The sequence below is a fragment of the Anabrus simplex genome, chromosome 1 (genome assembly GCF_040414725.1).
Source record: "Anabrus simplex isolate iqAnaSimp1 chromosome 1, ASM4041472v1, whole genome shotgun sequence".
NCBI classification, from domain to species: Eukaryota; Metazoa; Arthropoda; class Insecta; order Orthoptera; family Tettigoniidae; genus Anabrus; species Anabrus simplex.
In genome coordinates, this window is record NC_090265.1 from 1,702,703,813 (window position 1) to 1,702,729,759 (window position 25,947).

The following is a 25,947-nucleotide window of genomic DNA, read 5'->3' on the forward strand; positions in this document are numbered from 1 at the left end:
CTCAGAATTTCAAAACAATGGTATTTCTGTATCAGTCATGTCCACAGTAACAAGGAAATGCACTTTTTAATTTTGCATAATTTCTGTCTGTCTGTCTAACTGTATGTATGTACACGCATCACGAGAAAACGGCTGTGTGGAATTTGATTAAAATCGGTAAATTCGGGAGATTATCAACTACAATATAGACTATAAGTCATTTTATTCACGCTGAGAGAAATGGTAGTTTAGGGGAAGGCCTAAAATTTAATTCTCAAATATCTATATTATTAGTGGTCATATCGATAAATGCTACATGACTAAATTTGTATAGAAATACATTTCCGAGCATTTATGTCTCACACATTTTTACCGTACCGGCTACGATAAAGATATTCATGAATTTGTATTTTTGTTGCTAAGTCCGTATTAACGCCGAGCCACGAGAGAATGGGTAAACAGATTTAATGAAAATCGGTATATAGATTCGGTGAGTAAGAAAGTACAGTTTAAGCTATAAACAATTTTATTCGCCCTGGATGAAATGGTAGTTTAGGGGAAGGCACCTAAAATCTAATATTTAAATACCTATGTTATTGGTCCTATCGAAAAATACTACATAAGAAAAGTTGTAGAGAATACAACTTCCTATCATTTATGTTTTATTCAGTTTTACCGTACCGACTATAACAAGAGTGGTGTTTCAGAGTCGGAAGAAAATTAAATGTGAAGGCCTACAATATCGAAAGGGCATAACATTGATCAACAACAACATTTCATTGACCATTGTTTGTTATAATATTGTTTGTCTCTTATGCTGACAACGGCCGTAGCCGTGTTGAAACACCGGATCCCGTGAGATCTCCGAAGTTAAGCAACATTGGGCGTTGTCAGGAGTTGGATGGGTTGCCACGCACTGTTGGTGGGGGGTAAGGGAATGGAGGAGCGGAAAGGAACTGGCCACCCTACCGCACGTAAACTCCGGCTCAGGAACGCCTCTGCGGAGGTTCGGACCTGCCTTCGGGCAGAATAAACCTTACCTATGCTGACACTCAACTCCGATAGATAGGACTACTGCTGCGTACCGAGTATAACAGGCTGACTGAATATTGCCAGGGAAAACTGGGGAGTTAGGTAACATCCTTCTTTTACATAGGCCTACCATTCCTCTGGTTCATACATGTTCTGATACTGTTAGTACGTAACACACTGGTTCATCACAGTATTCCAGCTATTCGATACCTACTCTGACGCGCTGTTTTGAATGAATAGTGTAGACACTTAAGGCGGAGGTTCTCTCAGTAGTAGCATGAACTGGTATAGAATTACAATTTAGGCCTATTCAAATTATAGCATCACAATTCACTAAATAATTCAAAATTCAACCCTGAGAAGATCCGTTTCTTAAGAAGAGCTTCTTTCTATTCACTTTTATTAAATGTGCATTCATTTTATTCCAAATTAGCAGCGAAGATGGGGTTCCTCCTCTGGCTTGGAGCGAAAATTTGCCTCCAAGTCAGATAGCTTTTTCCCCCGCCAGTGTAGTGAATTGAGATTTTTCGACTCATCAGGTACTCCTAGGAAACAGATAAGTAAACGGGCATAGATTTCGTCCTAGAACTATCTACTATCCAACCCCTTCCCCCTGCCGATAAAAAACCTAAGAGTGTTCACGGATCACAGATGTCTGCGGTCTGGTCATTCCATCTCTGGAACTTTGGACTGTTAGATCGGCAGTGTAGTACTGTTCATTAAAAGTGAGAAAATGTGTGGTTTTTCATTTGATCGAGTATTTCACGTGAAAGCATTGCTTTCAATCGCGCCATTTCTACTGACGTCATTTTAATGGCCCATATTCATTTCAGTTGAGAAAACCACTAAGAGAGTCTTTCTGAGAATCTAAAAAGGCAGGTTGAGAGTGAGTGTCTGCCATTATAATGAAAACTCTCCAATCTGACTGTGACTAATGGTACGCAATCGGCCATACCTTTATAATAAAAATTCCCTAACCCAGTCTTCATAAGAGAAAAGACGTTTGGTGATTTCCCCGTCGCGTTTCTAGGGTAACGTTAAGAGCTATGCAATTTAATACAATCTTGTGTAGACTACCTAACTTAGAATGCCGTATACAATGTAGACTTCCGAAGCAAGGGTACATCAGCTATTCTATATATAGAAAATCCCTATTCCACATGCCATCCACAGTGATTATGAAGATACCAGCCTGTTTCAACAGCTGAAATTCGCACCAGGTGTATTTTGTTGCCCCTTCTTTATGAGAAAAATGCAACGAAACTTGCACAACCAGGAATTTTGTACTTTTAAAAGAAAACTATGTGTCTGACACATCTCTGTAGGTGATTGCTAACGAGCACAGAATAACATAAGAGATGGTGACACATACCGCAATGCATTCGCTCGCTGAGGCCAAGATTTGGGCCCGTCGCTATATTAGTAATATCGTTTGTGTCAGACAACGAGCATAGAATGAGGTACGATGGAGCACCTCACCAATGTTCAGCCCGAATTGAAGGCAACGTACACGCGTGACAGCCATATTGCTTGGACCACAATATTATAAACCGGTTGTTATCTGTTATTGATCAAGTTATTATACCTACAGTAAATACAAGGTTTCAGTATTATTATTATTGTTATTATTTTTGCTAGTTGTTTTACGTCGCATGGACACAGATATGTCTTATGGCGACGATGGGACGGGAGAGGGCTGGGAGTGGGAAGGAAGCTGCCGTGGCCTTAATTAAGGTACAGCCCCAGCATTTGCCTGGTGTGAAAATGGAAAACCACGGAAAACCATCTTCAGGGCTGCCGACAGTGGGGTTCGAACCTACTATCTCCCGAATACTGGATACTGGCCGCACTTAAGCGACTGCAGCTATCGATCTCGGTATTATTATTATTATTATTATTATTATTATTATTATTATTAGTAGTAGTAGTAGTAGTAGTAGTAGTAGTAATTGAGTTTGTTGAGATGTTGAAGAGAGTAGTAACAAAAAATAAATCAGACATCTACATATAAATGGCGGGACGAGTTTGACTGTGGTAGGGGTAGACAAAAATCTTGTTAATGTAGAAATTATGATGGGCTCAGCTTCAAGGAGAACGAGTTTTATGCTAAGAAAAGATTTTGAAATTCTGACATACCACCGATTCTTAGGCGGAGGCAATTTCCTCTAAATTAAGCCTTCCCTATCACAGGCAACAAGGTACATGGACAACTTTATCAAGCTTTACACAGATTTGGAATGAATCTCTCCACTCCATTGTTTACCCGTGGATTAATAATGAATTTTATGAATTTCTAGTTGTGGTGCAGCCCTTGTAAGTCAGGCACTTCGATGAGGGAGGGCGGCATCTGTCATGTGTAGGTAACTGCGTGTTATTGTGGTGGAAGATAGTGTTATGTGTGGTGTGTGAGTTTCAGGGATGTTGGAGACAGCACAAGCACCCAGTCTCCGAATCAAGGGAATTAAAAATTTAAGGTTAAAATTTTCGACCCAGCCGGACTTCGAACACGGGACCCTCTGGACCAAAGGCCAGCACGCTAAAAATTTATTACCCATGGATAACTACAGGCCTATGTACCGTAGATTTCTCAACAGTTCGCAGATACATGAACGTTAAAGTATAAGTTCTATATACAACTGCGGTCATCATCATCATCATCATCATCATCAGCATCAGTGCTCTGCCATATGGCAGGTCTTCAAAAGGCAATTCTCCACGCAATCCCGTCTATTACCACCCTCTTTGTTTCCTCATACTTGTATTCTATCCTGATATTGTCCTGCATCTGATATCTTCTCCGTCCTCTTTGTCTTTTTCCATTTACTGTTCCTTGTATAGCATCTACAAGCAAGCAATCTCTCCTCATCCAGTGACCAATCCAACTGTGCTTTCTCTTCTTGATTACTTTTAATATATTTCTCTCTTCCCCAACTCTTCTCAAGACTCAATACGGTTCATGAGGAAATTTCACAATTCCTGTCACAATTCTATACAGTTGACATGTACGAGTATGTAACATGGGAAGTGTAACTTATGCTCCAAACATATTCACTTCAAATTTCCAATTACATTTTACGTACTATTTTCTTCTCTCGAAGACAGGGTTACATAGACCTACTAGTTATTAATATAATATCTAATTTAAATAAATTAATTTCACCATAGTATGGTATAAAATATTGTACGCAACAGCCAATAAGATGATAAGTTTATTTTACTCGTTTCGATGTTCCATCTTACTCGTAAGGTAAAACACATTCCGTGGCTGTTGCGTGCTCTTTCTAGTTTCAATGCATTCCTCCTTCTTTATTCTTTCGTTATCATGAAATTTCTAGAAATGATATCTTGTAATATTTGGTTTTCATACGATTCTTATTCTACCATGATGCTGCCGCTTATGGCTAAATGGTTAGCGTGCTGGCCTTTGGTCACAGGGGCCGCGGGTTCGATTCCTGGCAGGATCGGGATTTTTAACCATATTTTGTTAATTTTTATGGCACTAGGATAGGGTGTATGTGTCATTTTCATCATCATTCCATCCAAATAATGACGTGCACGTCGCCTACGAGAGTCAAATCAAAAGACCTACACCTGGCGAGACAAACATGTCCTCGGACACTCCCGGCACTAAAAGCCATACGCCAATTCATTTCATTTCTACCGTGGTGGAGTCGCGGGGAAGAATAATGCCGTACTTGTGCATATGGCCCTGTTTTAAGACCAGATGCCCTCCCTGACACCAACCTTATGTGGAGGTATGTATTAACTACAATGTTTCTGTGATGATTAGAAGTGGGGTGTGTTGTGTGAATACGAAGAGGAGAGCATTGGAACAAACGCTACCTTCCAGTCAGAGTAATTTGTCAGACGCTGTTAATATCTTATGAATGACCTGGAATCGAACTCAGGACCTAAGGTCTCCGTGATGAACGTGCTACCAAGGAGCTGGACTTTGTTTTTCATGCGACAGTTTGTTGTACTGTTGTTATACCGGGTGGCCCATTTGAGCAGGCAGGAAAGCAAACATAGGCAACCATTCAATCAGGAGAGAGAGCCGGGCTGAGTGGCTCAGACGGTTAAGGCGCTGGCCTCCTAACCCCAACTTGGCAGGTTCGATCCTGGCTCAGTCCGGTGGTATTTCAAGGTGCTCAAATACGACAGCCCCGTGTCGGTAGATTTACTGGCACGTTAAAGGACTCCTGCGGGACTAAATTCCGGCACCTCGGCGTCTCCGAAGACCTTAAAAAGTAGTTAGTGGGACGTAAACCAAATAACATTATTATTCATTATTATTCAATCAGGAGAGAGCACGGAATGTATCTTATAGTGAAGGGGAAATGTCAGTGAGATTGCCGCTAGTTCGTAGAAAATCAATAACGAAACCTCGAAACGTATATTTTTTTTTAGTTTAAGAAGGAAACCACTCTTTTTCAGTGTCGACTAAGTTAATATAAGTTCAAACTTTTTCTATCTGTCGAAACAGGAAATGTAAAGCTTATAATGCTATAAAATACCTTGAAACAACACTTACTAATCAATGAATGACATGTTTCGTTCTACAAGAACATCGTCAGATTCTATTAGATATCTCTTTTACTATACGCATGTTGTATAATTCTGTACAATGTTGAGTTTACGGTGCGTAAACTTGTTAGTGATTGAGAATTAGTGATTTTATGAACAAGTGAGGCAAATTATTTGATCGCAGAAATCCATTACTGACACTTCAGTAGATTTGAAACAATTTTCATGGTTTCAGCTTAGTTTCACGTCTGTTACCTCTAGCGCTACCAGATGGACTGTTTTCAGGTTACTGGCTTCGACTGTGGCTGGTTATCGCAAATATGGCTGCAGGTGACGTATGATGAGGCGAAGAGGTGGGGAGTGGCAACTCTGTTCATCGGAAAGAAAGCGAAGTGCTATATACCTATGGACTATTAGTCTTTACGTGTGTTAGAAAATGAAGAAATAAATACGCAGTAATGAACTGAAGCGTACTTTGTATTATTTTATTTTTACTGATAAAATAATAGCCTAAAACGGTCTCCAGTGGCGAGATACTCCCTAAATTCACAAAATTTAGTACAGATCGATATAACCAAATCCACATTCTAGATGTACTTTGCACCAAACTTCAGTGGGGTTAATTAAGAGCTACTTTAAAATAGTGTGGAATGCTATTTAATCAAGGGGCTGCCTGGCCGAGGCAGTAAAGGCGTGCTCGGTTCGCCTGGAAGGACGTGGGTTCGAATCCCCGTCAGGAAGTCGTAAAATTTAAGAAACGAGATTTCCACTTCCGGAGTTCCATATGGACCGGAAGTTCACTCAGCCTACACCAAAAATGAGTATCAGGTTAATTCCTGGGGGCAAAGGCAGCCGGACGTAAAGCTAACCATTCTACCCCATAACGTGCCGAGGTTAACAATGGTGGAAGCCCTTACCTTCCACTCTTCCAAGGGCCTTCATGCCTGTAAGGAGGTACTTTGCTTTGCTTTCATTTCTGTTTAATAAAAATTTGAATTAAGTCTGTAGCGCGAAAAGGAGGAGGAGATTTTTCAGATACTTGTGATCGTTGTGGTTGGTTGGGTTGGCGATGTGAAGTTTTATTGCCTTTAAACTTTGATGATAGAAGAAAATCACTGAACATAAAGGAGACAAAGAAATCCGAATCACAAAAAATGCTAAACGAAAGAAATTTTAACTCTTTAAAAAGTAGACATGTACCCATAAGTATGTTAAATAATATTGTTGTGCCCTTTTCTACGTCAGTACGGAACGTCGTAGACCGTAAATTGAATCGAACAAGCGACAAATGCAGGCCATTAAATTAAGAAATCCATATTTGCTCTCAAACTCTACACTACTGTATTTCCAAAAGATCTTAAAATACAACTGGTACATTCTCTAAGCTTACCTCTTATAGATTACTGCGACGCAATACTTAAGGACGTATCTCAAGACAGTAATAAAATGCTCAAACGGTGTTTAAGCACAGATATTATATTTGTATTTAAGCTGCGATATGATTCTCACCTTAGAACTGGGAACTGCCATGGATTTGTGTGCACGAACGTCACAGTTTAAACGTGTTGAACCTTATGCATGTGTTCTGTGTTCAGTTGTACCGAATTACCTTTTTTTCAATTTTGATGATCTCTCCTACCATAACCATGCTAATCCACCTGCCTCATCATTAACTATATCTCTCAGTCACTCTAGGACTTACCAAGTCGCTGCCACTACGCCGTGGAGAACCCTCCCTGCCAACATTAGAGAGTTACAGTTCTTATCGGAAATTTAAGATGGATTGCCGTAATCACTTGTTGAATGCTTCCAACTGACTTGAATGATGAGTGAATTAGTATATTCTTCTTCAAGAAGGACATTTATTTGTTTGTTATAGGTTTTAACTGTATTTCCTTCTTTGAATATTACTATTTTTATTTTTCTAATTGCCCGCCGAGTGGCCTGATCGTTAGGGCGTCAAGTCTATATTGTATGACACCGTTGTTAGCTGGTTTGAGTCCCGTTGGTCGGAACAATTGTTACCGTCAGAATTTTGGCCGGCAGGGTAGGGGAGGTGGTGGTATACAATTTCTACTCACTAGATTGCGAGCCAAAAAGCTTCGATTAAATTCTAAACCTCTCCACAGTGCTCATATGGCATATGGTACTGTTGATGGTGATTAATCCGTCGGATGGAGACGTAAAGACTTGAGCAGACCCATTGGTGCTATTCGAGAGGAGTAGGCCATATATCGGCAGCGGGTTCTCCCTCTCCCTCCCTACAACCATATAACACGTTATGCAATTCATTTCGTTAACTCTTCCGATGATTTTGACGTCAGGAAGGGCATCAGGTCGTTAAAACTCGCTGCGAAGATCCATCTCACGTTATACCCGACCCCATAGAGAAACGGGATAATGGTTCGACATACATTTTTATAAATATTGTTACTATTGATTTACATTATCATGCTGTAAATTTTATAGTTATTTGTACTGTCACAATCTCCATGTTCGTTTTTATTTATTTATTTATTTATTTATTTATTTATTTATTTATTTATTTATTTATTTGTCTTATATCATTTTCCAAATTCTGAGCCCGTCGCATTCTGTTACACTTAACCATATTTACAATACTTTTCTGCAGATATATTACCTTATACTGTAATAAGTATCATTAGCATAATTGGTGAGAAGCGATCGACTTGGCTAAATTTGATCAGAAGAAGAGATAGATTGATAAGACACCCAGGACTTGTGCAGTTGGTTTTTGAGGGAAGTGTAGACGGTATGATCGTTACGTGTACACCAAGGTATGAATATGACAAGCAGAATAGAGCAAATGTAGGATGCAGTAGTTACGCAGAAATGAAAATGTTAGCATATGATAGGGTGACATGGGGAGCTGTATTGAGCCGTATCCGACCGGCCCATAATAATAATTGGAATATTATTTGACCATATATGTGAATTTATTAATAAAAGATACAGTCTAATATGTTAAAGCATCGTATCCCAAGATAGTTAATACCGGATGTTGAGCAAGACTGTAAGTTGCTGGATATTGCTTCATATTTCCGCATGACCGTGAGAAAGTAAGCGTACCCACGCGCTGGCAAGGATCGACACGTGTATTATATGATGACCAAGCAATATATTTCAGCCAATGGGAACTTAAGGATTTGGCAAACATGGAGGCTACGCCGCGCTAAATATTAATTCCAGGATGACCAACATGCTCTGTGGATAAAGTCAGTTTCTGTAGACAATCGGTTTTCCACAGTTTCTGAAGTTAGATATGTTTGGTAAAGTATTATAGAAATTGGTGGAAGAGATTTGCTAATGTTTGAGCTGTGTTTTATAAATATATCACAATAAGTATTGTATCATCATAGGCCTACATGACGAACTCTCTGATTGGTGGTTGGTTCAGATACCCGGGAACCCCAACAATATTAGCGTCACCGAAGCCTCCTCAGTAATCCAAGCTCTGGAGAGCGTCATTCTGTAGCAAAAATTTGAGCAGTACGGATGTATTAACTCGGCACTCTGTAGGAAAAGTTTGAACAGTGCGGATGTACCAACTCTGTGACTGGTGATTGTAATTAACGTGGCGTTATTCCAGAAATAGTAACTGGTTCTCATTGATGCTTCAAATTGTGCAGTCGTAATATTTACTGTGCTTTGACAGAGTTTACTTTTAATCGATAAAGACGGTGTAGTGACCGCTGAATAACAAGTGTGGTGGAAACGTGCTAGTGTTTCACTATTTCGCGACGGGCGCGTATTCGCGTGGAACTTCCGTACCGAACCGTGGGCTGCTTTTAAAACTATTTTTTACCCTTTTAGTGAAGTGTGTTATATATATGTGAATCAGTGTGTTAGCTGATCTGGTAAAAGAAAGGGTATCTCGGCTCGCAGCAGTAAGCAGTGAAGAGGTTATCAATAATAGTCTTCTGTGTTCCAGTGAATTGTTTTCCAGCAAGATGATGGATACACCTGCAGAGAAAGGAAGTGCATTCCCACATGTTAAGGATGTGATTAACATGGTGTAGATCCCAAAATTAGTGGGGATGTAAGCTGCTATCCTGGTTCCCCGAGAGTCATCTAAAGTAAGATGCACGTATTATATATGGCATGATATGTAAGTTATGTTAAGGTACTAGGGCAGTGTAGATAGAATTTTCAGTTTCATTTAAAGTAAGCCTGACGGCATGTATTTGTTTAATTTTGTCACTATGGTAGATTCGGATACGAGATTAATGCATGTTTATTTTATTTTTATTTTGCTTTATGATTAGATGTTTGGGAAAATGAGGGATTGATAGGATCAGTTATTGTTGTAAATATAGTACTTAGCGTAGGATATTCCGAGTTTTCCTGAAATATATGCTAGAAGGGCTAGATCGACAGGTTCATTTTTGTATTACGTTAAACACGTATCAATTCATTTTATTTCGGTCATTCAGAGAGACAGGTATAGCTATTTTGCATGATGCATGGTTTTACAGAAGCTGCCAGAAGGAGCTGCAGAACGTCGTTGTTAAATTAAGATCTTTGAAGTTAAGTTGGATTCTGTTTGCCTGATGGTCTGCCAAGGACTTGAACAGCGTCTCGTTATGTGGAAAGGCCAGTAGGATTCATGAGGTATGATGAGATAATAATTGCATGCTTAATTATAATGTATTGGTACAGGCCGATTGTATGCCTGACAAGATAGAGAGAAATTGTGCAGATGTGTGTGTGCCTGCCTAGCGTCTTCTGAGTATATTGTGATCAGAATGGACAGTGTTAATTCCAGACTATTGAGTCTGATGTTGTTAAATGGCCCAAGCATGCTAAGAAGCAATTAATATACGGGAGTTTCCGTGTAGTTGATGATGGGCGTTATCTCATGGCAAGTTGAGTCCTGGCCTGTGTTATCGGCATGTGTGAAAGAGACAGTATTTCCTTGTGGCGGCCACGGGAGACAAAATCCAATCTTTAGCGTAGTGGAGTTCTATATTTCTTTACAGCTCGTAATCTACCCGGAAGTACATGACGGATGACCGCGCTGTTGAGCGCTCAAACGCAGCAGAAGGAGGCAATGTTGCCCATTGCTTTCTTCATGACATCAAGGATTATTTATATGTTTTTCTCTTACAGGGTGGTTTTACCTTATTATTTTGTGATTGCATACCTTGTCTCGTTGTTTTTAAAGGGAACAGCCCGAGTGCTGATGTACTGTATTGTTGGTTCATCTAGTTCTGTCTAGATCTTTTGTAGTGAACCGGGATTCACATTAGAAGCAGTGTAGCATTTAAGACTTTACTCGATATCCGATGTATATATATGTTTAGTTTGATTATTTGAATTATTGTAAATATAGTGTAGGATTTGCCCCTAGTATTTTGCATACCTTACATAGCGTCCGGTGCGTCTTAAGTATTTTTTTCTTTCTGTCGTAATTTTTCACATGATGTAACTTTGATTTTACGGAAATAGTTTGATGACTCTCGGGAGTAACTTAATTTTGAAACCGTATCGTTGGGATGCGATAATGTGAAACTCCATACCGAAATACCAATGGCAGTGTTTGCATACACTTGTTGCCATACAACATAAACATTGGACTATGAGAAGATACTCAGTCTTGATTTTTATATATGTTCTTTATTGAACTTGTTTTTCTTTTAATGTCAAATTTGTATTATCACTCATTTAACGTTTCTGATTTCGATTTATTTTATTACTTTGAGTTCATTTTTTTTACAAGTTATTATTTTTTATTCAATTATTTTCGTGTGATTTGATCGGGGATATTTGTTAATAAATCCATCTTACCCCCTATGATTGTTTCTCATTCGTGTTATACCTCCATTTCCTGTCATTGATTGATATTTTAGTGTAGAACTTCGACTTTTATCCTGACCCAATCGACAACCAACCCACACTCTGCCCAACCCTGAGTTAGTCGGATGTTCATACAGGAATGGAGGCATCGTCCTAGAGGGTATTTACCCCTGGGTACGGTACATATATATTTGGCGCCGCAACTAAGGGCAAATAGACACTTTGGCGTATGTTCGTATCCCACTGGGAGTATTTTTGTGTTACCCAAAGATGTCTAGGTTGTTCTTACAAACTTGGGCAGGTCAAATTGAGATTTACGAGAGTGAATGTGATTTGACAAGCTATTCCGAAGGCTAGATAGGATTAGGATCATGGTTCGAAAGCTGGAAGAGACCAATAATTGGTATCCAGATAATGATTAAATTTAAGAAAGGTAGATAGGTAATTTCGAACCATAGGCGCAACTTAGGAATCTGGCAACCTAACGTTCAGACAACTTGAGTCTAGAGTCCCATGTTCAGTACTACGAATGATAGTAGGCGGACATGAAAGGGCAAGATTTCATAGGAAATCGTGTGTTTAGAAAACAGAGTAAAATCTAAATGCATTACGTTAGGGACATCGGCAAAAAGTTTGATTTAAATTATGTTAGGAAGAATGAGGAACATAGCCGATAAATAAGGCGTGTCGTAGTAGTAAAGGAACTCTATTTGAGTCAGAGAACTATAAAAAGATTTCTCTAATGAGGTAAAGTGGTCGATGACGTGTCCTTCAGACATGTGTTGATCTTGATATAGCCTGGAATTTGTGTGTAGATCAAATTTCAATTGCCAGTAACGATAATTTTATTTGATTTAGAGTAAGGCTAGGAACTTAAGAGCGCCTCAGTCTTAAGAAAATGTTGATGATATTTGCAATGAGTGCTGATGATTCAAGACTGGTAAACCTATGCTGGAATATTAGTCTGGAGTCGGAGGTATTTATCGTAAATATGGTCCAGTACTGTTGTCTAGTACTTAGATTAGAGCCCAAAAGACAGGAAAATTAATGTTTGGATTTAAAGATTTTGGGGCCATAATATTAGTAATTTATTTTTAAAGTTATGATAACGCGTTTGTTTGTTATGCGCGGCAGAAGATAAATATTCCAAATCATAGGAAGCTTCTATATGGCGAATTTTGAGGCCATGTTTTCTTGATATATGATTAACGAAAATCATAGAAGCTTTTCAGTAAAGTAAATGGTTTTCGTATGGAGTACACAAGATACGGTATAGGATACTAGGTAGTGGCGAGCATCCCTGCGTTTTCTCGAATACGTATTTGGTATGGCGATGACGATAGAGGAGTTGTTGGCGGAGATGGACAGAAGGGAGCAGGAGCGTATGGCGGAGATGGACAGAAGGGAGCAGGAGCGTATGGCGGAGATGGACAGAAGGGAGCAGGAGCGTATGAATGAACTTTCGAGTAAGTTGGAGGAGCAATTTAAACAAGCGGCGGATAGGTCAATGGAAGAAACTAGGGAACAATTTAAACAAGCTGCAGATAGGACTGACGAACAGTTAAAACAGGCTGCGGAAAAAAGCGAAGAACAGTCCAGAGAGACTAGACAGTTATTGACACAGGCGGCGGAGAAAACTGAGGAGCAACTTAAGGTGGCGACTAATGAGTTACAGGGGAAAATTGACTTCGTTCGTACATGCTGTCTAGAAGGCATGGGAAAATTAGAGAAACAGCTAGAGACAGTAGAATTTAAAACACAGACGCAAATTGAAAAGATCAGAGATTCTGTTGAGGAAATCGCCGATCGGGTTACAGAACACATGACTAGCACAGATAAGCGGCTGGGAGACTTATCGCATACAGTAGAAGAAGCCACAGCAGAGATTACACTCCAGCGAGGCGCGATTGACAAGTTACGGATTGACACGGAGACGAGGTTGGAAGAGTTCACCGTGGACATCAGTAAACAAATTACTGAAGCTCAGCAGAATACTGAAGACAAAATTGATTTGAAACTTAAGATGAAGCAAAAGGAGACCGAGGAAAGAATGAAGGAAATAGAAACACAGATTCGATTGGAAATGAAGGAGGACATTGCGGAGACAGGCAAGGAAGTCAAAGACATGATAATGGCTGATCGGGAAAGGAACAAGGAAGATCTACAGGTACTTGGTTCGAGTCTGGAGACGTGGACAGAGGTTTCACAGAAAAATCAAGTGAAGATAGGGGTTGTTGAGAAGGAAATCGCCTACATGAAGGATAAGTTAGAATTGTTGGATTTACGAACGGACAAAGAACTCAGTAAATTAAAATGTACAGTGCAACAAACCATTATAGAGAAGGCACCCAGTCAAGTTAGCGATAACGTAGCGTTGAGCGATCTTTTACAGTTACCGCGTCAGGAGGTCCACTGTTCAACTCCGAATGAAACACATAATGTTCCTATTTACAATATTATGAGGAGCAATGAAGAAAAACCACGGAAGTTTACAGGAAATGATGAGAGAACACCTAAAGCTTTCTTGCGGGAAATTGATGACTTCTTGGCAGATTACAAGGTACCACCAGAGCGTAAATTGAGGACAGTAGAAAGATTTCTAGGCGATACCGTGGCTGAATGGGCGAATGCTTTCCGTTATACATTTACTACATATGAGGAGTTTAAGGAGGCATTTCTTAAAAAGTTTTGGGATGTATCTACGCAGCAATCACTGAGGATGGAATTGTATTCACGTAGATATCCGGCTACTACGCCAACGAAGTATTCTCCTTTTTTCATTTCTCAGATGCTAAAATTTCGTGATTTAGACATGCCCCCAAGCGAGAGCGAAATTATAGCGGCAATCTCTCGGCAACTACCTCTTGAAGTGCAGAGAACATTAATTGCAGCTAATGCTAAAACTGCAGCAGAGGCGGAATTGACTTTAAGACAGTTAGACTTAACATCTAGTCAAAACCAGCCTAGGTTGAGGCATGTTGAGGCTATCCATACGGTAGGGGTGGAAGAAGGAAGTAATCCACCGAAAGTAAGGAAGAGAAATGATTATCAAAGCTTAGGGACTCAAACAGCGACACATGAGCAAGCCAACAGGAGTGCTGTACATCAGGATGGTAACTGGCAGCGGAGAGACAGAAGAGACCAGTTTCGAAGAAATAATTATCAAGGTAATAGCCTAAATCAGCGAGGATATAGCTATCCAAACGGAAATAATGGGAGGACCTATAGACACAAGTATAGAAACTATGGTGGACCCAGAAGACCATATTATCGTTGGGACGAGAAGGAGCGAAACCCCAGAGGAGGAAGAGGCAATTACCAGGAGAACCGTGACCAAAGAAGAGAAGAATCAAGACAATACGTTGAAGAGTTGAGAGGAAAAAGGCAGGAGAAAGACCGGTGGAGAGGAGCCATACAAGCTAATGGTAACGAAGAATGTCATGGAGCTGAAAGTGTTGCGTACAGGGAATACCGTGAAAGGCAACAGGAAAATAGGCTGAATCCCAATGCTCCTAATTATGAGAGCCGAGAGACGGACAACAATAACAAAGCACAATAGATGACATCCCAGAAGGAGAAGAAGAAGAAGGAGAGATGGCAGAAGATGAGAGTGAAGATGATGGAGAAGAAGAGGAAAATCCGAATGATGAACCTGTGATGGTGGATGCAGATGACCCGGAAGAAGACACGGAGAATGTCAACTTCGCGCAGATGGAAAGAGACAATTATTCAGAAGAAGAAGATTGTGAAGAGTGTGGTGGTGTGCAGAGACGTTTTCATGCGTTACTTGACATCTACTACAACATCCGCCAAGATAATGATAGTCTGTGGGAAGAGAATACAAATTTGCGAGACGGCAAATAGTACTAAAGGAAAGAGATTACATATATCCAGATGATAATAAATAGTCCAATAATACATTAAGAAAAAAAATAAATATTCCATATTAATTTTTTTCCCTGGGTAAGAGGAGGATGAGCCGTATCCGACCGGCCCATAATAATAATTGGAATATTATTTGACCATATATGTGAATTTATTAATAAAAGATACAGTCTAATATGTTAAAGCATCGTATCCCAAGATAGTTAATACCGGATGTTGAGCAAGACTGTAAGTTGCTGGATATTGCTTCATATTTCCGCATGACCGTGAGAAAGTAAGCGTACCCACGCGCTGGCAAGGATCGACACGTGTATTATATGATGACCAAGCAATATATTTCAGCCAATGGGAACTTAAGGATTTGGCAAACATGGAGGCTACGCCGCGCTAAATATTAATTCCAGGATGACCAACATGCTCTGTGGATAAAGTCAGTTTCTGTAGACAATCGGTTTTCCACAGTTTCTGAAGTTAGATATGTTTGGTAATGTATTATAGAAATTGGTGGAAGAGATTTGCTAATGTTTGAGCTGTGTTTTATAAATATATCACAATAAGTATTGTATCATCATAGGCCTACATGACGAACTCTCTGATTGGTGGTTGGTTCAGATACCCGGGAACCCCAACAATATTAGCGTCACCGAAGCCTCCTCAGTAATCCAAGCTCTGGAGAGCGTCATTCTGTAGCAAAAATTTGAGCAGTACGGATGTATTAACTCGGCACTCTGTAGGAAAAGTTTGAACAGTGCGGATGTACCAACTCTGTGACTGGTGATTGTAATTAACGTGGCGTTATTCCAGAAATAGTAACTGGTTCTCATTGATGCTTCAAATTGTGCAGTCGTAATATTTACTGTGCTTTGACAGAGTTTACTTTTAATCGATAAAGACGGTGTAGTGACCGCTGAATAACAAGTGTGGTGGAAACGTGCTAGTGTTTCACTATTTCGCGACGGGCGCGTATTCGCGTGGAACTTCCGTACCGAACCGTGGGCTGCTTTTAAAACTATTTTTTACCCTTTTAGTGAAGTGTGTTATATATATGTGAATCAGTGTGTTAGCTGATCTGGTAAAAGAAAGGGTATCTCGGCTCGCAGCAGTAAGCAGTGAAGAGGTTATCAATAATAGTCTTCTGTGTTCCAGTGAATTGTTTTCCAGCAAGATGATGGATACACCTGCAGAGAAAGGAAGTGCATTCCCACATGTTAAGGATGTGATTAACATGGTGTAGATCCCAAAATTAGTGGGGATGTAAGCTGCTATCCTGGTTCCCCGAGAGTCATCTAAAGTAAGATGCACGTATTATATATGGCATGATATGTAAGTTATGTTAAGGTACTAGGGCAGTGTAGATAGAATTTTCAGTTTCATTTAAAGTAAGCCTGACGGCATGTATTTGTTTAATTTTGTCACTATGGTAGATTCGGATACGAGATTAATGCATGTTTATTTTATTTTTATTTTGCTTTATGATTAGATGTTTGGGAAAATGAGGGATTGATAGGATCAGTTATTGTTGTAAATATAGTACTTAGCGTAGGATATTCCGAGTTTTCCTGAAATATATGCTAGAAGGGCTAGATCGACAGGTTCATTTTTGTATTACGTTAAACACGTATCAATTCATTTTATTTCGGTCATTCAGAGAGACAGGTATAGCTATTTTGCATGATGCATGGTTTTACAGAAGCTGCCAGAAGGAGCTGCAGAACGTCGTTGTTAAATTAAGATCTTTGAAGTTAAGTTGGATTCTGTTTGCCTGATGGTCTGCCAAGGACTTGAACAGCGTCTCGTTATGTGGAAAGGCCAGTAGGATTCATGAGGTATGATGAGATAATAATTGCATGCTTAATTATAATGTATTGGTACAGGCCGATTGTATGCCTGACAAGATAGAGAGAAATTGTGCAGATGTGTGTGTGCCTGCCTAGCGTCTTCTGAGTATATTGTGATCAGAATGGACAGTGTTAATTCCAGACTATTGAGTCTGATGTTGTTAAATGGCCCAAGCATGCTAAGAAGCAATTAATATACGGGAGTTTCCGTGTAGTTGATGATGGGCGTTATCTCATGGCAAGTTGAGTCCTGGCCTGTGTTATCGGCATGTGTGAAAGAGACAGTATTTCCTTGTGGCGGCCACGGGAGACAAAATCCAATCTTTAGCGTAGTGGAGTTCTATATTTCTTTACAGCTCGTAATCTACCCGGAAGTACATGACGGATGACCGCGCTGTTGAGCGCTCAAACGCAGCAGAAGGAGGCAATGTTGCCCATTGCTTTCTTCATGACATCAAGGGTTATTTATATGTTTTTCTCTTACAGGGTGGTTTTACCTTATTATTTTGTGATTGCATACCTTGTCTCGTTGTTTTTAAAGGGAACAGCCCGAGTGCTGATGTATTGTTGGTTCATCTAGTTCTGTCTAGATCTTTTGTAGTGAACCGGGATTCACATTAGAAGCAGTGTAGCATTTAAGACTTTACTCGATATCCGATGTATATATATGTTTAGTTTGATTATTTGAATTATTGTAAATATAGTGTAGGATTTGCCCCTAGTATTTTGCATACCTTACATAGCGTCCGGTGCGTCTTAAGTATTTTTTTCTTTCCGTCGTAATTTTTCACATGATGTAACTTTGATTTTACGGAAATAGTTTGATGACTCTCGGGAGTAACTTAATTTTGAAACCGTATCGTTGGGATGCGATAATGTGAAACTCCATACCGAAATACCAATGGCAGTGTTTGCATACACTTGTTGCCATACAACATAAACATTGGACTATGAGAAGATACTCAGTCTTGATTTTTATATATGTTCTTTATTGAACTTGTTTTTCTTTTAATGTCAAATTTGTATTATCACTCATTTAACGTTTCTGATTTCGATTTATTTTATTACTTTGAGTTCATTTTTTTTACAAGTTATTATTTTTTATTCAATTATTTTCGTGTGATTTGATCGGGGATATTTGTTAATAAATCCATCTTACCCCCTATGATTGTTTCTCATTCGTGTTATACCTCCATTTCCTGTCATTGATTGATATTTTAGTGTAGAACTTCGACTTTTATCCTGACCCAATCGACAACCAACCCACACTCTGCCCAACCCTGAGTTAGTCGGATGTTCATACAGGAATGGAGGCATCGTCCTAGAGGGTATTTACCCCTGGGTACGGTACAGTATCAATCCGTTCTATGGACTGATGACTCGAACAGCAACAACTATAATTTCCAGAGCTACATTATGCTAACACACACGCTCTCACTCTCATTGACATTTATAAAGGAATTACAATGGTACACTGTACAACCAATTTGAAATAATATCGCTCAAATACACACAAAGAAAATAAAAGCACATATTACACAACTATCATCTATATCTACATATACATGGGGAGAATTTTTAGAATTGGCTGTACGTCGCACCGACATAGACAGTTCTTAAGGAGTCGATGGGATAGGAAAGGCTTAGGAGTGTAAAGGAAGTGGCCGTGGACTTAATTAAGGTACAGCCCCAGCATTTGCCTGGTGTGAAAATGGGAAAACCATTTTCAGGGCTGCCGACAGTGGGGCTCGAACCCACTATCTCCCGAATGCAAGCTGATAGCTGCGTGACCCAAGCCACGCGGCCATATCACCTGAGGAACACAGTCTATCACCATTCACTCACTCAGCTGTACCGTGCACACGTGAGTCGTTAGCATTCAACAGGTAATATCGGCAGCATCTCTCAAATTTAGTTAATGAATTGTTTTTTCTGACACTGACTGGCAAGGAATTCCAAAGTCTCGAACCGGCCACAGTAAAAGAATTGTTATACGTAGTTCAATATATTATTATATTTCTTCTCATCGTTTACTTTAATTTCAATATTTCAACTATATGATAAATTGTGTCCGCCTCTGTGGTGTAGTGGTTAGCGTGATTAGCTGCCACCCCCGGAGGCCCGGGTTCGAATCCCGGCTCTGCCACGAAATTTGAAAAGTGGTACGAGGGCTGGAACGAGGTACACTCAGCCTCGGGAGGTCAACTGAGTAGAGGTGGGTTCGATTCCCACCTCAGCCATCCTGGAAGTGGTTTTCCGTGGTTTCCCACTTCTCCTCCAGGCGAATGCCGGGATGGTATCTAACTTAAGGCCACGGCCACTTCCTTCCCTTTTCCTTGCCTATCCCTTCCAATTTTTCCATCCCTCCACAAGGCCCCTGTTCAGCATAGCAGGTGAGGCCGCCTGGGCGAGGTACTGGTCATACTCCTCATTTGTATCCCACCACCAAGAGTCTGAAGCTCCAGGACACTGCCCTTGAGGCGGTAGAGGTGGGATCCCTCGCTACGTCCGCAGGAAAAACCGAACCTGGAGGGTAAACAGATGATGATGATAAATTGTATAACTTTAATATTGTAGTTAAATGTAAGGGAGGGCCTTGAGCCCTAACTTCGCCATCTACTTAGATAAATTTTTAACCCGTATAATAACGTACGTCTAAACACAGACCTGTATAAAGACAGTTTCGTCCTGGAGATGACTTCTTTCTTACAGAATACCCTTGATCGAAACTGCAAGTTTACAGCAGTATCTCTACTGCACTTTGATTCTATTTCATTTACTACACCGTCTGTTATTGGTTTTACGTCACCACTGAATGCGATTATACTGTTTTAAAAGCCACCGAGGTGATGAATTGTTGTCTGCAGTAGTTCAGTCACCTGTTGGCAAGTCTACCAGGGTGATGCTGGCGTATTTGAGATCTTCTACGGTCTGAGCCGCTCATCCCGAAATGCATAGAATTGAAAGCTTATACGTCCAATCAAAAACCTCCATAAATGGACATTCAATTCGCTAATCAGATCACGGAATCATTGTTCTAAGTACTTTCGACTTGTTAGAGAAGGATTTAAAGTCTTGTGGAGATTTTGACTCAATTCTTCTAATCTTTTTGTTCGTTCCTCTAGAGCAGATATCCGATTGAGGATAATTGTTAATTGGTTCTCAGATGGACTCTACATGATTTTATTACTGTCTGATGGGGTAGTATATTGCCTAATACCTACACGAGGGTCATGATCAAACCTTTGATATTTTCCGCCCTCCAGGTATTATAAGCATGCCGATAAAGGTACAATATTTTAAAATCGGATTGATGTCGCTCGTGAGAATTTATGCTTCATCCATATTATTAAGACAAAGAGGATTACACTAATGGAATAGTACGCTGAGGCTTTACCGTCCTTATATCTCTTTCGGCTGACAAGAACACACTTGCAGGCGGGACTCACTACTCGTGATGGTGGATTGTAAATTGGAATTTGAATTGGTAGTTGTTTGTGATAAACGATGAGTGAACCCCAAATTCATATACTTCCAGAGTAGAAAAACTGAAAAAGATTCACTCTCTATTTTTTGTCTTCCCGGCTGTGAATAGAATCCACATCCTTCTGGGTGAACCGAAAAAAATTACCGGTTCGACTATGAAGGCTGTCACATGGACCACAATTACGATGTTCCAAATTACTTCTCCTCTATCAATTTATTGTAGTGATAATCAAACATTTATTCTCTACCCTATACTTACTAATAATAAAAAATACACTCAAGTCCTTTTCAACAGAGTAATTTTTTACTACTGCATTCAATAAGTTCGTGAACTGGCACCTACAGTGTAGGCAACACAGCATTCACTCATGTACTATGGGTCAATAATTCCTTGGACTGGCGCTTGCAGTATAGGCAACACCGTGTGCAGTTGTGTACGTACTACAGGCAATATGTTCGTGGACAGACGCTAACAGTTCAAGGATCACATAGTCTTTAGACATGTCTTTCCGCATCGTTTTCCCATAGTGGTGATCCGGCCGATTTCGACTTGATCATCTCAAGCGTTCCGCTAGCGAAGTTGCCTAAGTCATGGCAGAACTTGAAACTTACCCTTTGCTTTAACAACAGAGACCGTAGTACGGCAACTGCCTCTTGCTGGGACGGCAACGTCCTGTGGTGTAAACTCTCCGCTGTAGCGACAATAGACGGCCAGCAGTCGAACTCAATGACTCTACTACGTATTATCACAACATGAGGCCTATAACTAGAATTAATTTTTGATACTCGTTTTTGAGTAACGTACGTCCAACTCCTTGGCTTAGTGATTCTCGGTTCAGAGGGTCCCGGTTTCGATTCCCTACAGGGTCGAGGATGTCAACTGCTTAAAGTACATTCCTCCGGTTTTGAAATTGGGTGTTAGTGTTCGTCTTAATAAACTTATCTTAGAGATTCCGCATCACGATATCAAGGCAGGTAAAAACTAGTTCTGTGAAATGTTTCTTGCCGGGCTGAGTGGCTCAGACGGTTGAGGCGCTGGCCTTCTGACCCCAACTTGGCAGGTTCAATCCTAGCTCAGTCCGGTGGTATTTGAAGGTGCTCAAATGCGTCAGCCTCGTGTATGTAGATTTACTGACACGTAAAAGTTCTTCTGAGGGACACAATTCCGGCACCTCGGCGTCTCCGGAAACCATAAAATTAGTTAGTGGGAATATTAAATTATTAAAACCTTTCTTATTGTAAATTTTAGGGATGCAATACTGTAAACCTTCTGTGGGTGGGGACTGTAGAATACATACAAGGTGTTCTCTGCCTGTCCTAAGAGGTGACCTAAAGTGGGATCAGTGGCTCTCAAACTGGAGTATAGTTTCGCGATCACTGTTCACCTAGCTGAGTCTGGCAGTGCTTCCACTTACTTGTGTCAGTCTTCTCATGTTCCTCTTTCCTAAATGACCTTCCTTGGTCAGCTCTTGTTCTTTACCGATCCCGACGGTATTAAGTTTGCGGAATCCTCGGATGATTTCATTTTCATGTCCGTCGTGACCTTCATTTTCCTTTGACGATACGTGAGAGGTCCTTTGTTTGCCTAGTTGATTAAAATATGCCCGCCAAGTTGAGAGGCCCTGACCCCCATTTTAGTACCCTTGAAACAATAATCACCATCATAATTCAGATGATAAAACTAATAGGTCATAAGTTATAATTTGTGAGCCCTTGAGGCAGCCCTCTAGTTAGGTCTATACGAAAATAGTATAGCATCCCTTGCCTCAGTTCTCGAAAGTCAGGTTGATAAAACGAATAGGTCATGAGTTACAATTGGTGAGCCCCTGAGGCAGCTCTCTAGTTAGGTGTATACGAATAGAGTATAGCAGCCATTTTGCATAGCAGCCCTTGCCTCCGCTCGAATGTCAGGTTGATAAAAGTAATAGGTCATAAGCTACATGTTGTGAGCCCCTGAGGCAGCCCTCTAATTAGGTCTTTACGAATAAAGTACAGCAGCTACTTTATATAGCATCACTTGCCTCAGTTCTCAAATGTTAGGTCGATAAAACTAATAGGTCATAAGTTACAAGTTGTGAACCCCCGAGGCAGCTCTGTAGAGTTCGGCCTATAAGAACAATGTATCACCATTAGCTCTTGGCCCATCTCCTTGCGCATTAGTCCCTAGACCATCTCCTTAAGTTCTATGTATACCGCCTATCCTATCCTGGGCCATCTTTCTCCATAAGAGCCTATGTATAGCCGCTATCTTGCCCACTTGCCCCTGCGCCAACTCCCTACAGTTAGTCCTATAACAGCCCGTGTATAGTCGCCATCTTGCCCATTTGCCCCTATGCCAGCTCCGGATTTTTTTTACCTACTGTCCAAAATCACCCGCTGATCAGAATTCAAAACGTGATGACCAAGAATGAAAGAATGGATAATAAAAGAAAACTGCTAGAAAGTGGTCCACAGAACGCAAGATGCAACATAGTGCATTCATGAAGAGATTTGGGGAGGATAAAAAGGCAGAAAACCATCAGGCCAATGAACAAGTTGAAATGCGCTCTTTGAATGGACATAACGAAGAAAGAAAGAAAGAAAGAAAGAAAGAAAGAAAGAAAGAAAGAAAGAAAGAAAGAAAAAGAAGGAAACATTAAATAATTAAAACAATAAAATAAAAATTGTTCTCTGGAGTTCAGAACACTGGAGCTGTTACTGGCATCGCAGGAACTAAGTCAAACTTAAGACAACAGAGAATAAAACTAGGAGACGCGAGCAAATAAGGAGTTACTGTATTCACGCGGACGTAAGATCCTAGAGACAAAGGAATACATTACGCTCCCAGTCCCAGCCGGATTGGGGAGTATTTTACTGAAGAAGAGTCATATAAATGCAAATGCTGAGTAGTAGCTGCCATAAGCCATAATTTGAAAAGAAAGCGGAGTTTGATTTAATCTATACTCGCACGACTTGTAGCCCGTGCGATTTCGAATATCTTGGTTTCGAACGAAGCATTGTGTCCCACAGTGCGCTGCCTTAACAAGTAATATCCCAAACAATTGATGGTCGTTACAATAATTATGATTGGTTTTTAAAGGGCATCGGCCATTTTGACATTGAGTGAAGTGAACGGTTATTAAAATATTACCCACTAGGAACAGACTCTATGTGCAAATTAAAAAATCAAGGCGACTATGCACCATTGGCTTATAACCTTCCTCTTATTCTTTTTTCTTTGCTTCCTTCTCTGATGCAATCGCCTCACAGAAGTTTGGAGACCCATTTAGCATTCAGTGTAAATATAAAACAACAAATTTCTAAAAACTTTTCTTCTTTTTATGATGAGGCCTACTAGGGACCAAATGCCAATTTCAATTCATCCTTCCTTGTTTCCTGCCCCATTCTTTCCAGTATTCCTTCGTCATTTCACTGTCCTCTATTCTTCTCTCCTCAGACCACCCTGGATCGGGTTTCCTTTTCCTTGGAATCCTTTCATTCCAGAAACTTTAGTTTTAAAAATGTCTCTTTCCATTGTTTCCACTTCTCCCATTTTATTTTATTTCTCAATCTCTCTTGGCCCTCTGTATGCAGTGTGTTGTTGACTTTTTCTCCGAAAGATATTTGAATATCTATTTTGTCAATCTGTTATCATCCAGTCTATAGATATGTCCAAACAATGACAATCTCCTTTTTCTTATTGTTTCTGATTGTTCGATCGGTTTCTCACAGACGACGATTTTCTCCGCTGCATAGAGCATGTGCGGAGCTTTAGATGGACGAGTCTATGCACTGTACCACCCTAACGTGTCTACAGTATACACGTGACAAACGGTGGCTCAGTGTTACTGATACGGAATCATCCTTCATGAAATGAAGACGTATGATATTATTATTATTATTATTATTATTATTATTATTATATTAATGCAATCTAATGAAATATTTCCCTCATTGCTTTCGTGACTGGATCTGAAGCCTCATGTCCTGAAACTCCAGAGCCGTCCTTGGTTCAAACTCCGTGTGACGTTATGTCTCCAAACTCGAGGCGTACTATGTTAGTGCACGTATCTCCACCCTCCCTTGTGCCTGACACGCCTAGTCAACACCGACGCCAAGTGCCGACCAACCTAATGCACCTCAGAATATATTCGTATATCGAGCCACTCCACAAAGCCCGATAGACCGACGATAGTTCTTGTGCGATAGAACTGAGACAGTCCACAGTCTATCCCCTCACTGACAATACTGGTGCAATAAATAGACTCACCCAAACCGCTCAAATATAGGATTGGCAGCACGATATACTGACAACAGTCATGGTCTACTATCAACGAGTAGAGAATGAGAGTCACGATCATAATGAATATCCACAGAACAAAATTAGTAGCGTCATAAGCACTTTGAATCAGAATAAACATTCCCCTCCTGACTAAGTATTTATGTACTCATTCTCCTTTTCTATTTCACTCAAATCGAAATTCTGTTCCGTACCATCACTCCACCTTTTCATAATCAGATGCTTGGATAAACCCAGGCTGACAAACTTTGCGTTCTGTATTCTTCGTATGTAAAGTAGGGGGCCCATATTTCATCCCTTTAGCAGATTTGGACTAGTATAAATTCAGGAACATTGTGGACAAAGCTAGAAATTGGTATATATATATTACTAAATATATTTTCCACGTACGGATAATTTACAATGAAACTGTTCTAATGTAAGGTAGTCAATATTTGAAATAAACACTACAAAAAATTAAACTACCAAAATGTGTTCGTAATTTCGTCCCCACGAAATTTATGAAAAGTACAGTTAATTTGAATACATTTTTCCTTTCTAACATTATCACTTACTTTCCTTTTAATGAATTACTTGAAGGCCATTTATGAAACATATTTTCTTAGTATCTTTTTAACATAGACTTTCAGCGTTGTTCGTGCGTTGTTAAACTCTTTACTTGCACGTTTGTAACCGATTATCTTGTCCCTCACTGCCTTATCACCCTTTTTCTTTAGCTTCCTTATCCCACTGTTTTGCGTTTTTTCATCTGAAAATAGTAATAAACTTAATAAGTAACAAATAAAATGAAGGGGGACGAAATTACGAACATTCCCGGATTCAATATAATGGCCGCTACTGTAACTCAGGCCAACCACGCCCCTCTAACGATTACACGTCAGGAAGTATACCACACGACTGAAATGCAGCCCAGTACCCCATACACATATCAGTGCTCACTCTAGCAATAACAGGCTCTTAATTCGAATGCTGCACTAACTCAGCTCAGCATGAAAAATGAATCCTCCTACACAGAAACTAAACGTGGTGCACACAACCAACTCTCACAAGACAACGGGATGAGCCTACGCGTGTGCGTGCGGCTAAATAACCAACCGTGCAAATTGC